Source organism: Heptranchias perlo, chromosome 25, assembly GCF_035084215.1.
Source record: "Heptranchias perlo isolate sHepPer1 chromosome 25, sHepPer1.hap1, whole genome shotgun sequence".
Taxonomy (NCBI): domain Eukaryota; kingdom Metazoa; phylum Chordata; class Chondrichthyes; order Hexanchiformes; family Hexanchidae; genus Heptranchias; species Heptranchias perlo.
Genome location: NC_090349.1, coordinates 39,770,931 through 39,784,717, shown reverse-complemented (window position 1 = coordinate 39,784,717; position 13,787 = coordinate 39,770,931).

Here is a 13,787-nt window from a genome sequence, read left to right as displayed (position 1 = left end):
AGACAATTAGTTTGTTTATTTTTAGGTGTTGGTTGAGGGATAATTATTGACCAGAACACCAGGGAGAACTTCCCTGCTTTTCTTTGAAATAGTACCATGGTATCTTTTTATTTACTCGTTCATGGGATGTGGGCGTCGCTGGCGAGGCCGGCATTTACTGCCCATCCCTAATTGCCCTTTTACGTCCACCTGAAAGGGCAGACGGGGCCTCGGTTTAACATCTCATCCAAAAGGCAGCACCGTCTCACTATTGTATTGGAGTGTTAGCCTAGATCCTGTTCTCAAGTCTCTGGAGGGAGACTTGAACTCATAACCTTCTGATTCAGAGGCAAGAATGCTATCAACTGAGCCGGGGCTGACAAACTAGTTTTGAACTAGCATGACAAATAAGATTTCCACTCTGAATCTTTGGCTCTGGTTGTACGGAAGATATTAGTCGATACAGCCAGAGGGAGAAAGAAGACATGTATACTACAGGGAAATAGATTTTCTTGAAGCACTACATATCCTCCATGTTATGCATAACAAAAAAAAATCTGATTCCAATCAGGCCAGAATATTTCATCTGCCAGTTAATTTCCTGAGGGAGGTAAGGCAGTCCATAGTTTGGAGGACCTGGGAAAGAATAAGCTACAGTACGAGTCAATGAGTTGAGTCTTGATTTCAAAGTTAGAATACAGGAAGGAGGAAGGTAATATGTAGGTGTATTAAGGGAGTAAAAAAAAATGGAAGGTTTATTTTTTATTCATTCTGGGGATATGGCCATCGCTGGCAAGGCCATCATTTAGTGCCCGACCCTAGTTGCCCCTTGAGAAAGTGGTGGTGAGCCGCCTTCTTGAACCGCTGCAGTCCGTGTGGTGAAGGTTCTCCCACAGTGCGGTTAGGTAGGGAGTTCCAGGATTCTGACCCAGCACCGATGAAGGAACGGCGATATATGTACTAGTCAGGATGGTGCGTGACGTGGAATGGAATTTGGAAGTGGTGTTGTTCCCATACACCTGCTGCCCTTGTCCTTGTACGTGGTAGAGGTCCCGAGTTTGGGAGGTGCTGTCGAAGAAGCCTTGATGAGTTGCTGCAGTGCATTCTGTGGATGGTACACACTGCAGCCACAGCGTGCCGGTGGTGGAGGGAGTGAATGTTTAGGGTGGTGGATAGGCTGCCGATTAAGCGGGCTGCTTTGTCCTGGATGGTGTCGAGCTTCTTGAGTGTTGTTGGAGCTGCACTCATCCAGGCAAGTGGAGAGTATTCCATCACACTCCTGATTTGTGCCTTGTTGGAGTGGAGAGGCTTTGGAGGGTCAGGAGGTGAGTCACTCGGGGCTGAATAACCAGCCTCAGAGCAGCAATCACCATGGTAGTATCAATAATACAGAGAAAGAGACCAAAAACATTGCAAGAGAGAGAGGTAGTATTTTTCACAGTGTGCTCCTTTTCAGATCAAATATCAAGCTCCAAATGAAGAATATCATTTAAGATTATTCTGTTGCTGGCTGTTTTGGGAGAGAAAGGTTCGTAATTAATGGAAAGAGAAGAGTTTCGGCATGTTTTGAGCTGCCCGAACAAAGAGGTTTTTGTGTCTCAAAAATCTTCACGAGCTTGAACGACATTTCAATCATTCATGTTCCACATGGTCGGATAATCTTCCTGTAATTATTGTATTTGCAAGTAGTCGGAGCCAGTCACTGCGAGGCTCAAGCGCTTTCAGTGACTATCCTGCAACAAAACCGAAAATGGAAAAGCTTTCTTTTGAAATAGGTGATTGGATTGGAACAAAAAATAAACTTTCTACGCTGCTCCCGTCTAATAAACGTGTAATAAACTGATGTACTAAAAAAAAACGTATTTCCTGGTTTTCTCCCCTCCAGTTTTCTCCTTTACTCCTGTGAAATCATCGACTCTTGCTGGGGTCCAGTTGGTGATAGCCCCCCGATACCCTACACAAGCAACCATTTCTCAGGTGTGCCTGGACAGTAGGGTTGCCAACTCTGATTGGATGTATTCCTGGAGAGCTCCCACCTCCAACAGCCCCGCCTGGCCAAACAGCCTTTTGTCCCCCCCATTTTAATATTTCTATAACTAATAAGCAAAAGCGCTGAAAAAAAAGAAAAAAAACATCTTTTTTTTAATGCCCCTATGATGTTTCTCCCGGGTTTGCTCCCAGCAGTGTCCAGGAGATTAATCTTCAATTCCTGGAGACTCCAGGGCAATCCTGGAGGGTTGGCAACCCTACTGGGCAGTGAGCAGCAGCAGACTTTTACAATTTGGACTACTGTCCCAACACTCTTTACTCAAGCTTAATGCAAAAAAAGCAGCCTCCAGGGGCAAACCCCTATTCCTCTAAACTAAAACTTAACCTAAAGCATGATGTATATAGGGTAGAGTGTCAGAGAGCACAATCTACTCCAATGCCATTGAATTATTCACCAGAAGTAGTCTAGGATGTCATCAATTGCTCCTGATCTCTCCAATAAGTAGAAAAACACCACATCGACAGATCACCACATGAGACAGATTTCCCTTGCCTCCTTCCCTGTCGCAATCATTCCCCCGTCTCCCCTTGTAGCCCATTCCAATCTCCCCTCTCTGGGCATACCAGAAGGTTGCGGGTTCAAGTCCTACTCCAGAGATTTGAGCATATCATTTAGGCTGACACTCCAGTGCAGTACTAAGGGAGTGCTGCACTGTCAGAGGTGCCGTCTTTCAAATGAGATGTTGAATCCAGGCCCCCTCTGCCCTCTCAAGACTAAAAGATCCCACCACACTATTTCAAAGAAGAGCAGGGGAGTTCTCCCTGGTGTCCTGGCCAATATTTATCCCTCAACCAACATCACTAAAACAGATTATCTGGTCATTATCTCATTGCTGTCTGTGGGACCTCGTTCTGCCATGTTTCCCTATATTATAACAATGACTACACTTCAAAAAGTACTTAATTGGTTGTTTTTTTTTATTCGTTCATGGGATGTGGGCATCGCTGGCGAGGCCGGCATTTGTTGCCCATCCCTAATTGCCCTTGAGAAGGTGGTGGTGAGCCGCCTTCTTGAACCGCTGCAGTCCGTGTGGTGACGGTTCTCCCACAGTGCTGTTAGGTAGGGAGTTCCAGGATTTTGACCCAGCGACAATGTAGGAACGGCGATATATTTCCAAGTCGGGATGGTGTGTGACTTGGAGGTGAACGTGCAGGTGGTGTTGTTCCGATGTGCCTGCTGCTCTTGTCCTTCTAGGTGGTAGAGGTCGTGGGTTTGGGAGGTGCTGTCGAAGAAGCCTTGGCGAGTTGCTGCAGTGCATCCTGTGGATGGTACACACTGCAGCCACTGTGCGCCAGTGGTGAAGGGAGTGAATGTTTAGGGTGGTGGATGGGGTGCCAATCAAGCGGGCTGCTTTGTCCTAGAATCATAGAATCATAGAAGTTACAACATGGAAACAGGCCGTTCGGCCCAACATGTCCATGTCGCCCAGTTTATACCACTAAGCTAGTCCCAATTTCCTGCACTTGGCCCATATCCCTCCATACCCATCTTACCCATGTAACTGTCCAAATGCTTTTTAAAAGACAAAATTGTACCCGCCTCTACTACTGCCTCTGGCAGCTCGTTCCAGACACTCACCACCCTTTGAGTGAAAAAATTGCCCCTCTGGACCCTTTTGTATCTCTCCCCTCTCACCTTAAATCTATGCCCCCTCGTTATAGACTCCCCTACCTTTGGGAAAAGATTTTGACTATCTACCTTATCTATGCCCCTCATTATTTTATAGACTTCTATAAGATCACCCCTTAACCTCCTACTCTCCAGGGAAAAAAGTCCCAGTCTGTCTAACCTCTCCCTATAAGTCAAACCATCAAGTCCCGGTAGCGTCATAGAGTCATAGAGTTATACAGCACGGATAGAGGCCCTTCGGCCCATCGTGTCCGCGCCGGCCATCAGCCCTGTCTACTCTAATCCCATATTCCAGCATTTGGTCCGTAGCCTTGTATGCTATGGCATTTCAAGTGCTCATCCAAATGCTTCTTGAATGTTGTGAGGGTTCCTGCCTCCACAACCCTTTCAGACAGTGAGTTCCAGACTCCAACCACCCTCTGGGTGAAAAAGTTCTTTCTCAAATCCCCTCTAAACCTCCCGCCTTTTACCTTGAATCTATGTCCCCTTGTTATAGAACCCTCAACGAAGGGAAAAAGCTCCTTAGTATCCATCCTATCTGTGCCCCTCATAATTTTGTACACCTCAATCATGTCCCCCCTCAGCCTCCTCTGCTCCAAGGAAAACAAACCCAATCTTCCCAGTCTCTCTTCATAGCTGAAGCGCTCCAGCCCTGGTAACATCCTGGTGAATCTCCTCTGCACCCTCTCCAAAGCGATCACATCCTTCCTGTAGTGTGGCGACCAGAACTGCACACAGTACTCCAGCTGTGGCCTAACCAGTGTTTTATACAGCTCCATCATAACCTCCTTGCTCTTATATTCTATGCCTCGGCTAATAAAGGCAAGTATCCCATATGCCTTCTTTACCACCTTATCTACCTGTTCCGCCGCCTTCAGGGATCTGTGAACTTGCACACCAAGATCCCTCTGACCCTCTGTCTTGCCTAGGGTCCTCCCATTCATTGTGTATTCCCTTGCCTTGTTAGTCCCTCCAAAGTGCATCACCTCACACTTTTCCGGGTTAAATTCCATTTGCCACTGTTCCACCCATCTGACCAACCCATCTATATCGTCCTGCAGACTGAGGCTATCCTCCTCGCTATTTACCACCCTACCAATCTTTGTATCATCAGCGAACTTACTGATCATACCTTTTACATTCATAGCCAAGTCATTAATGTAGACCACAAACAGCAAGGGACCCAGCACCGATCCCTGTGGTACCCCACTGGCCACAGGCTTCCAGTCACAAAAACAACCTTCGACCATCACCCTCTGCCTTCTGCCACTAAGCCAGTTTTGTATCCAAAGTGCCAAGGCACCCTGGATTCCATGGGCTCGTACCTTCTTGACCAGTCTCCTGTGGGGGACTTTATCGAAGGCCTTACTGAAATCCATGTATACCACATCCACTGCGTTACCCTCATCCACACGCCTAGTCACCCCCTCAAAAAATTCAATCAAATTAGTCAGACATGATCTTCCCTTGACAAAGCCATGTTGACTATCCCTGATTAATCCTTGCTTCTCCAAGTGGAGACTAATTTTGTCCTTCAGAATTTTTTCCAATAATTTTCCTACCACTGATGTTAGGCTCACTGGCCTGTAGTTCCCCGGTTTTTCCCTACTCCCCTTCTTGAATAATGGTATTACATTAGCGGTTCTCCAGTCCTCTGGCACATCCCCTGTGGCCAGAGAGGTTCTGAATATATGTGTCAGAGCCCCCGCAATCTCCTCCTTTGCCTCACCCAGTAGCCTGGGATACATTTCGTCCAGGCCTGGGGATTTATCCATTTTTAGGCCTGCTAAAACCGCCGATACCTCCTCCCGCTCGATGTTAATATGTTCGAGTATATCACAGTCCCCCTGCCATATTTCTATGTCTACATCGTCCTTCTCCATAGTGAAAACAGATGCAAAAAATTCATTTAGAACCCCTCCTACATCTGCCGGCTCCACACACAGATTGCCATTTTTGTCCCTAATGGGCCCTATTTTTTCCCTAGTCATCCTCTTACCCTTAATATACTTATAAAACATCTTAGGATTTTCCTTTATTTTGCTCGCCAGTGTTATTTCATGGCCCCTCCTTGATCTCCTAATTTCTTTTTTAAGTATCCCCCTGCACTTTTTGTACTCCTCTAGGGCTTCCTCCGTCTTTAGCCTTTTGTATCTGCCAAAAGCCCTCCTTTTTTTCCTAATCCATTCTCGTATATCCCCTGACATCCAAGGTTCCCTGGAGTTCTTGGAACCACCCTTGACCTTTACGGGAACATGTTGCCATTGTATGGTCTCAATCTCCCTTCTGAAAGACTCCCATTGCTCCGATGCGGAATTTCCTACAAGCAGCTGATCCCAGTCCATTTTGGCCAGATCCTGCCTTATCCTATTAAAATCGGCCTTCCCCCAATTTAGAACCTTTATTTCCGGCCCCTCCCTGTCCTTTTCCATGACCACCTTAAATCTCACCGAATTATGGTCACTGTCACCAAAGTGCTCACCTACTAGCACTTCTTCCACTTGGCCGGCCACATTCCCTAGAATTAGGTCCAGTACCGCCCCCTCTCTTGTAGGACTTTCTACATGCTGGCTCAAAAAGCTCTCCTGGATGCACGTTAAGAATTTTGTACCCTCTAAGCCTTTTACACTCTGAGTATCCCAGTTAATATTGGGGACGTTGAAATCCCCCACTATTATTACCCTATTATTTGCACAATTTTCTGAGATTTGCCTACATATCTGTTCCTCTATCTCCCCCTGACTGTTTGGGGGCCTATAGTACACTCCCATCAAAGTGCTTGCCCCCTTTTTGTTTTTAAGCTCCACCCATATGGCCTCATTAGAGGAACCTGCTAATATATCATCCCTCCTTATGGCAGTAATTGATTCTTTAATTAATATTGCGACCCCCCCTTTTTGCACTCTTTCTAGTTTAATAATATCCTTTCTATAATAGGGTGACCAGAACTGTACACAGTACTCCAAGTGTGGCCTCACCAATGCCCTGTACAACTTCAACAAGACATCCCAACTCCTGCATTCAATGTTCTGACCAATGAAACCAAGCATGCCGAATGCCTTCTTCACCACCCTATCCACCTGTGACTCCACTTTCAAGGAGCTATGAACCTGTACTCCTAGATCTCTTTGTTCTATAACTCTCCCCAACGCCCTACCATTAACGGAGTAGGTCCTGGCCCGATTCGATCTCCCAAAATGCATCACCTCACATTTATCTAAATTAAACTCCATCTGCCATTCATCGGCCCACTGGCCCAATTGATCAAGATCCCGTTGCAATCCTAGATAACCTTCTTCACTGTCCACAATGCCACCAATCTTGGTGTCATCTGCAAACTTACTAACCATGCCTCCTAAATTCTCATCCAAATCATTAATATAAATAACAAATAACAGCGGACCCAGCACCGATCCCTGAGGCTCACCGCTGGACACAGGCATCCAGTTTGAAAAACAACCCTCGACAACCACCCTCTGTCTTCTGTCGTCAAGTAAATTTTGTATCCAATTGGCTACCTCACCTTGGATCCCATGAGATTTAACCTTATGTAACAACCTACCATGCGGTACCTTGTCAAAGGCTTTGCTGAAGTCCATGTAGACCACGTCTACTGCACAGCCCTCATCTATCTTCTTGGTTACCCCTTCAAAAAACTCAATCAAATTCGTGAGATATGATTTTCCTCTCACAAAACCATGCTGACTGTTCCTAATTAGTCCCTGCCTCTCCAAATGCCTGTAGATCCTGTCCCTCAGAATACCCTCTAACAACTTACCCACTACAGATGTCAGGCTCACCGGTCTGTAGTTCCCAGGCTTTTCCCTGCCTCCCTTCTTAAACAAAGGCACAACATTTGCTACCCTCCAATCTTCAGGCACCTCACCTGTAGCGGAGGATGATTCAAATATCTCTGCTCGGGGACCCGCAATTTCCTCCCTAACCTCCCATAACGTCCTGGGATACATTTCATCAGGTCCCGGAGATTTATCTACCTTGATGCGTGTTAAGACTTCCAGCACCTCCCTCTCTGTAATATGTACACTCCTCAAGACATCACTATTTATTTCCCCAAGTTCCCTAACATCCATGCCTTTCTCAACCGTAAATACCGATGTGAAATATTCATTCAGGATCTCACCCATCTCTTGTGGTTCCGCACATCGATGACCTTGTTGATCCTTAAGAGGCCCTACTCTCTCCCTAGTTACTCTTTTGCCCTTTATGTATTTGTAGAAGCTCTTTGGATTCTCCTTTGCCTTATCTGCCAAAGCAATCTCATGTCCCCTTTTTGCCCTCCTGATTTCTCTCTTAACTCTACTCCGGCAATCTCTATACTCTTCAAGGGATCCACTTGATCCCAGCTGCCTATGCATGTCATATGCCTCCTTCTTCTTTTTGACTAGGGCCTCAATCTCCCGAGTCATCCAAGGTTCCCTACTTCTACCAGCCTTGCCCTTCACTTTATAAGGAATGTGCTTACCCTGAACCCTGGTTAACACACTTTTGAAAGCCTCCCACTTACCAGACGTCCCTTTGCCTGCCAACAGACTCTCCCAATCAACTTCTGAAAGTTCCTGTCTAATACCATCAAAATTGGCCTTTCCCCAATTTAGAATTTTAACTTTTGGGCCAGACCGATCCTTCTCCATAGCTATCATAAAACTAATGGAATTATGATCACTGGTCCCAAAGTGATCCCTCACTAACACTTCTGTCACCTGCCCTTCCTTATTTCCCAAGAGGAGGTCAAGTTTTGCCCCCTCTCTAGTCAGGCCATCCACATACTGAATGAGAAATTCCTCCTGAATACACTCAACAAATTTCTCTCCATCCAAGCCCCTAATGCTATGGCTGTCCCAGTCAGTGTTGGGAAAGTTAAAGTCCCCTACTATTACCACCCTATTTTTCTTGCAGCTGTCTGTAATCTCCTTACATATTTGCTCCTCAATTTCCCGTTGACTATTTGGGGGTCTGTAGTACAATCCTATCAAAGTGATCTCTCCCTTCTTATTTTTCAGTTCTACCCATATAGACTCAGTGGGCGAACCCTCGGATATATCCCCTCTCACTACTGCCGTGATGTTCTCCCTAATCAAGAACGCAACTCCCCCTTCTCTCTTACCTCCTGCTCTATCTTTCCTATAGCATCTGTACCCTGGAACATTGAGCTGCCAGTCCTGCCCCTCCCTTAGCCATGTTTCAGTCCTGGATGGTGTCGAGCTTCTTGAGTGTTGTTGGAGCTGCACTCATCCAAGCAAGTGGAGAGTATTCCATCACACTCCTGACTTGTGCCTTGTAGATGGTGGAAAAGTTTTGGGGAGTCAGGAGGTGAGTCACTCACCGCAGAATACCCAGCCTCTGACCTGCTCTCGTAGCCACAGTATTTATATGGCTGGTTCAGTTATGTTTCTGGTCAATGGTGACCCCCAGGATGTTGATGGTGGGGGATTCGGTGATGGTAATGCCGTTGAATGTCAAGGGGAGGTGGTTAGACTCTCTCTTGTTGGAGATGGTCATTGCCTGGCACTTATCTGGCCACTTATGAGTCCAAGCCTGGATGTCGTCCAGGTCTTGCTGCATGCGGGCTCGGATTGCTTCATTATTTGAGGGGTTGCGAATGGAACTGAACACTGTGCAATCATCAGCGAACATCCCCATTTCTGACCTTATGATGAAGCACTTTGGGGTGTCACGGGGTTGTGAAAAGAGCTATATAAATGCAAGTCTTTCTTTCTTTACTGAGGGAGTGCTGCACTGTCGGAGGTGCCTTCTTTCAGATGAGACGTTAAACTAAGGCCTTCTTTCTTTTTACCTGAGGGCTGCTTCTATTGATCCTTAGGCCTCTCAATTCAGGTGCGCCCTCATTTCTAGGCCCATGTGTTTATATTTAACACAGTCTCTTAATAGGTTTTGCAGATATTTATAAATTTTGACCGTAAATTATATATTTTATTTCCACTTCTGTTGGGCTTGGGCATAAATCCATTTGCAGGTTCACTAAGGAATCGGCACAGATGCACCAATGGTGCAATTGTAATATTGTGGCTTGAGGACAGGTTTGACAGAGGGGTCTAGGTACAGGTTGCCCACCTGTCCTCCAGATTGATGAATCGTGCATGGATCAGGAGACCTAAAGAAAAAGGGTGCAAACGAAAAGAAAAAGAAGAAGAAATGGCATTAATATAACATCTTCAGGTGCCTCACTGCCAATTAAATACTTTTGAAGTGTCATCACTGTTTCATAGGGAAATGTAACAGCCAATTTGTGCACAATCAGGTCCCACAAACAGCAGAGGAGCTGAATTACTTTTGTCAATGTTGCTTGAGTGAGGATTGGTGATCAGGACACCTGTGAATTCCGTGCTGTTCCTCAGATAGTGTTACAACGTCTTTTATGTCGATCTGAATCACCAGAACAGGCAGATGGGACCTCGATTTAATGTCTCATCTGAAAGATGGCAACTCTGACAGTGCAGCACTCCCTCGGTACTGCACTGAAGAGTCAGCCTATGTGCTCAAGTCCTAGATTTGGGCTTGAACCCACAGCCTTCTGAGTCAGAGATGAGTGAGCCTACCACTGAGCCTCAGCTGATGCAAATTAGCAATCAGCTACGAGGGTTCGTGCACCTGATTTATGACATTCCTGGTTTCCGGCCATTTAAATTCTTGGCTGGAAAAATGGGATCACTTCAAATTAGACACAGCACCATTCTACAACTGGAAGCATGTCATGCAAGATTTTGCCCTGGAGCAGAGTCTCTCGCTTTTGCAGACATTGGCCCTGTGCTTATTCTTGTAACCTTATATGAAACTTTCTCTCCCTCCATTGTAAAGTACTGATTTGTTTAATCTCCATAAACAACTAAGGGTCATGGAAGCAAGTGTCATACATCGTCCTGCCAGTTTAATTCCCATAAACCACCAACATCCTGAATTTATACCACCTGTCGGGATTTTTAAAAATGAACTGGAATGAGGATAATAGCAGATGAAATGCACTTGCATAACATTCGTCCGTCCTTTATTTTAACCCACTTAAAATGCCTCTGCTCTTCTTACCAGCAACAATTTCAAGCCTATTATTAGCGGTATTTTTAAAATTTCATGTGAGTACATATGCTGATTAGAAGTTGAATGGTTTGCGAGTTGGTGCTATTGGTTCTGTGATCCATCAGGTCTCAGTGCAGCTGGAACTCCAGTCTGTCGCTACACCATCCAGTGTTCACTCGGACAGGGAGGCTCTGTAAAGCTAACCCAGAATGGATAGCAGCAGGAATTCTTAGAGGGCTTGACAGGGTAGATGCTGAGAGGCTGTTTCCCCTGGCTGGAGAGTCTATAACTAGGGGTCACAGTCTCAAGATAAGAGGTTGGCCATTTAGGACCAAGATGAGGAAAAACTTCTTCACTCAGAGGTCTGTGAATCTTTGGAATTCTCTACCCCAGAGGGCTGTAGGTGCTCAGTCGTTGAGTATATTCAAGACTGAGATCAAAAGATTTTTGGACACGAAGGGAATCAAGAGATATGGGGATAGGGCAAGAAAATGGAGTTGAGGTAGAAGATCAGCCATGATCTTATTGAATGGCGGAGCAGGCTCGAGGGGCCGTATGGCCAACTCCTGCTCCTATTTCTTATGAAGGACAGAGGTAGTCAAGAAAGATAAACAGAGGAGGAGGATGACATGAGTGACGTATAACTAAATAAGAACAGGTATCTACAGAAGGGAATTGGGCCAGAAAATGACTGGGAATGCCCAAGGAACATAATGACTAACTTTACTAACTGGCTCATGGGTGCCTTACGGCCTACTCCTGCTCCTATTTCTACTTCTACCTGACTTTCCTCAGTATTATCTTCCTCCTACAATCTACAGCCTTTCAAACCCCAGATTTTGATATCACCTAACCAGGACTTCTTGCTTTATTTCAACTTATCTCCTACTCTTTTCAACTTAGTTAGTGAACTGAACTATGGACCTTAATCCTACATCTTGGTTTCTCAGTGAAAACAACAAGTGGCAAGTCAGTGTAACAAGTGGGACGGGTGTGCACAGAAGTATCAAAGAATAGTTCCAATCATGGCACATATGGGCCCATTTTACGAATGTGTGTTGCCAGAGCAGAGTTTCACCCACCGGGAGCATGCATCGGGAAATCATGTGCTTCTTGTGATTTGGCCGGCCCTACAAAACCCATGGTGGGTGAATGGTAACTTACTGGCTTTGACATTCAAGATGCAAAGCTTCCTCCCCCAGGGTTGCATAACAGGAATTCAGACATGTGACCGTTTCGCAGGCCCATGATTTTCTGTCCATAATGGAAGCTCCATGCCAAGAGCGCTAAAGATGAAAATTTACACCAAGGATTCAATTGAAAGGAATTCCATGCCCAGATAGCTCACCAGCTCTTTGAAAAGCCTCAGGACATGCAGGGGTAGAGATCCGAGATCTAACGAGTGCAAATAAGAGGAAAATAAATGCTTCACGTTCGAACTACATTCAGCACAATTTTAAAGTTATTAAGAAATTAGTTTCATTATGTAAACATTTCCTTGGTTGCCGCCTCGTTAAATTTGATGTTTTATAGCCGCTTATTGAAGATTATTGCTTCGGAACCAAAGGAAAGGAAAGGCATTGGCGGCCTGTCAGCTGTGGATCAGTTGGTAGCATTCTTTGCCTCTGAGTCAGAAGGTCATGGGTTCAGAGTCCCACTCCAGAGACTTGAGCGCAAAATCTAGGCTCGTACTTCAGTGCTGCACTGTCGGAGGACGCTGTCTTTTGGATGAGTCATTAAACCAAGGCCCCATCTGTGGATGTAAAAGATCCCGTGGCAATATTTCAAAGAAGAGTAGGGGAGTTCTACTGGTGTCCTGGCCAATATTTATCCCTCAACCAACACTTAAAAACAGACTATCTGGTCATTATCACATTGCTGTTTGTGGGACCTTACTGTGGGCAAATTGGCTGTGGTGCTGTTTCAATTATGTGAATTATGAGTATCCTTCTATCATTTATCCAGATTTGGGGGAAGCCTATTCCTGATGTATGCTGCTGTCTAACAAGTTGCTAACAAATTTTCCTTAGGCTTTCTGCTCTAAATGTTCAGCTAAAACAGTGTCTCTATAGCAGATTCCTCAGAAGAAGCACAAGGCTGGCTGTTCTCCATGTTGCTAGTTTGCCCCACTTTCGTGCTTCAGTAACAGAGCAAACTGGTGAGGTGGAGAGGACGGCCAAAGAGTGAATCAACCTCCCAGCAGCTGAAAGCATTGGTAATAAGGACCAGCAGCAGATGTCTCCCCTGTATAACCACCAACTGCATTGCCCCAGGCAAAACTGCATTCCCGTGTCACAGACTGTTGAACTCCAGTTTAATTCAGACTAAAGCTGTTAGCTAACTGAGGTGAAAGGGACCATGATATAACTCCGACGCCATAACTCAGGAACCTTTTGGCGGAAGGCCATAATCCCAACCAGCGTCAAAGGGCACTCTCCACATTGCACTGAGGTAATGGGTGCAGGTCTGCACCTGCGATTCCCAAATGGTGAGCTCCTGATTTTAATTATGCCAGCATGGACAGTTGCTGAGTGGATGGAGAAAGAGAGAGAGGGAGAGAAAAAAAAAGAAAGAAAGAAAGGGAGAGAGAAAGAAAGGAAAGAAAAAAAAGATCTGCACTTATATAACTCCTTATCATGTCACTCACAAATGTCTCAAAGTGCTTTGCACACAATGAATTACTTTGAAGTACAGTGACTTTTATTCTGTCACCAAAGGTGGCAGCCATTTTATACCTAGTAAGGTCAACAAACAGCAATGAGATGAATGATCAAGGCAGCCATTTTATACCTAGTAAGGTCAACAAACAGCATTGAGATGAATGATCAATTGAACAGCTTTAGTGGCATTGCTTGAGGGAAGAAATATTGGCCAAGGCAGGGGTAGACTGTCCTTTTCTGAATAATGCCATGGGATCTTCAATGTCCACTTCAACCACAGGCAGGTGGGACCTCAGATTAATGTTCTATCGGAAGGATGGCATCACTGACAGTGCAGCACTCTCTCGGTGCTGCACTGGAGTGTCAGTCTGGAATATGAGCTTAAGTCCTGGAGTATGGCTTGAACCCACAAACCT